Source organism: Arachis duranensis, chromosome 5 (genome assembly GCF_000817695.3).
Source record: "Arachis duranensis cultivar V14167 chromosome 5, aradu.V14167.gnm2.J7QH, whole genome shotgun sequence".
NCBI classification, from domain to species: domain Eukaryota; kingdom Viridiplantae; phylum Streptophyta; class Magnoliopsida; order Fabales; family Fabaceae; genus Arachis; species Arachis duranensis.
The window spans coordinates 30,100,101-30,102,639 of record NC_029776.3 but is presented as its reverse complement, the minus strand read 5'-3'; positions in this window follow the sequence as shown (position 1 = coordinate 30,102,639).

Below are 2,539 nucleotides of genomic sequence, written 5' to 3'. Positions count from 1 at the left end.
TACCATTGAATTACATGAGTAACTCTATCTTTATTTTCTGCTTTATTTATTATTCAAAAACTCCATAACATTTACTGTCTGCCTAATTGAGATTTACAAGATACCAACAATCTCCGTGGGATCGACCCTTACTCACGTAAGGTATTACTTGGACGACCCAGTGCACTTGCTGGTTAGTTGTGCGGAGTTGTGACTAAGTGTGATTCACGTTTGAGAGCGCTACCAAGTTTTTGGCGCCATTGTTGATGATCACATTTTCGTGCACCAAGTTTTTGGCACCGTTGCCGGGGATTGTTCGAGTTTGGACAACTGACGGTTCATCTTGTTGCTCAGATTAGGTAATTTCTTTTTTATTTTCTTTCCAAAAAATTTTCGAAAATATTTTTCAAAATTTTCCCTTTGTTTTCGAAAAATCCTTCAGAGTTTTTAAGAATGAATTCTAGAGTTTCAAAATGGTATGCTGAAGCTTGGCTGGCCATCAAGCTTTAGAATAACCTGGTATGATTCCTGGAATTTTGATTGAGGACTTTGAATTCATTACTTCCTTTTTCCTATATGTTTTCGAAAAAAATAAAATAAAATCCAAAAAAAAGATAATAAAATTATAAAAATAAAAAATATTTTTGTGTTTCTTGTTTGAGTCTTGTGTCATGTTTTGATTTTGGTGTCAATTGCATATTCATTTTGTTCTTGCAACTTTCGAAAATTCATGCATTCATAGTGTTCTTCATGATCTTCAAGTTGTTCTTGGTAAGTCTTCTTGTTTGATCTTGATGTTTTCTTGTTTTGTATCTTTTATTGTTTGTCATGTGCATCTTTGCATTCATATTGTCTAAGCATTAAAGATTTCTAAGTTTGGTGTCTTGCATGTTTTCTTTGTATAAAAATTTTTTCAAAAATATGTTCTTGATATTCATCATGATCTTCAAAGTGTTCTTGGTGTTCATCTTGACATTCATAGTGTTCTTGCATGCATCATTGGTTTTGATCCAAAATTTTCATGTTTTGGGTCATATTTGTGTTTTTCTCTCTCATCATTAAAAATTCAAAAATAAAAAATATCTTTTTTCTTTTTATTCTCTCAAAATTTCGAAAATTTGGGTTGACTTAGTCAAAAAATTTTTTAAAAATTAGTTATTTCTTGTAAGTCAAGTCAAATTTTCAATTTTAAAAATCTTATCTTTTTAAAACTTTTTCAAAATTCAAATCTTTTTCATTTTTCTTTCATGATTTTCGAAAATTTCAAAAATTATTTTCAAAATCTTTTCTTAATTTTATTTCAAAATTTTCGAAACTTAACTAACAAGTAATGTGATTGGTTAAAAAATTTGATGTTTGTTACTTTCTTGTTAAGAAAGGTTCAATCTTTAAATTCTAGAATCTTATCTTTTAGTTTCTTGTTAGTTAAGTAATTAATTTTAATTTTAAAAATTAAATCTTTTCTAACCATATCTTTTTAATCATATCTTTTTATCTTATCTTTTATATCATATCTTTTTTCAAAATTATCTTTTTCAAAAAGTTTATTTTAAAATATCTTTTCTAACTTCTTATCTTCTTATCTTTTCAAAATTAATTTTCAAATCTTTTTCAACTAACTATTTGACTTTTTGTTTGTTTCTTATCTTTTTCAAAACCACCTAACTACTCCCTCTCTAATTTTCGAAAATACCTCCCTCTTTTTCAAAAATTCTTTTTAATTAATTAATTGTTTTAAATTTTAATTTTAAACTTAATTTATTTCTAATTTTCGAAAATCACTAACTCTTTTTCAAAAATTAATTTCGAATTTCTCTCTTCTCTTCTTCTATTTAATTATTTAATTACTAACACTTCTCTTCACCTCTGTAACACTTCTCTTCATCTCAAATCACTGCCCCTATCCTCACCTTTGTATTTGTATTCTCCTTTCTTTATTCCCTTTCTTCTTCTACTAATAATAAGGAACCTCTTTATTGTGACATAGAGGATTCCTCTTTTTTTTCTGTTCTCTTCTCCTTCATATGAGCAGGAATAAGGAAAAAGGCATTCTTGTTGAAGCTGATCCAGAACCTGAAGGACTCTGAAGAGGAAACTAAGAGAAGCTAAATTACAACAATCCAGAGACAACCTTGCTGAAATTTTCGAACAAGAAAAGGAGATGGCAGCCGAACCCAACAACAATAATGCAAGAAGGATTCTTGGTGATTATACTGCACCTTCTTCCAAGTTTGATGGAAGAAGCATCTCAATTCCTGCCATTGGAGCAAACAATTTTGAGATAAAACCTCAATTAGTTGCTCTAATGAAACAGAACTGCAAGTTTCATGGACTTCCATCAGAAGATCCCTACCAGTTCTTAACTGAGTTCTTGCAGATATGTGAGACTGTTGAGACTAATGGAGTAGATCCTGAAGTCTACAGGCTCATGCTTTTCCCTTTTGCTGTAAGAGACAGAGCTAGAGTATGGTTGGACTCTCAACCTAAAGATAGCCTGGACTCCTGGGATAAGCTGGTCACGGCCTTCTTGGCTAAATTCTTTCCTCCTCAAAAGCTAAGC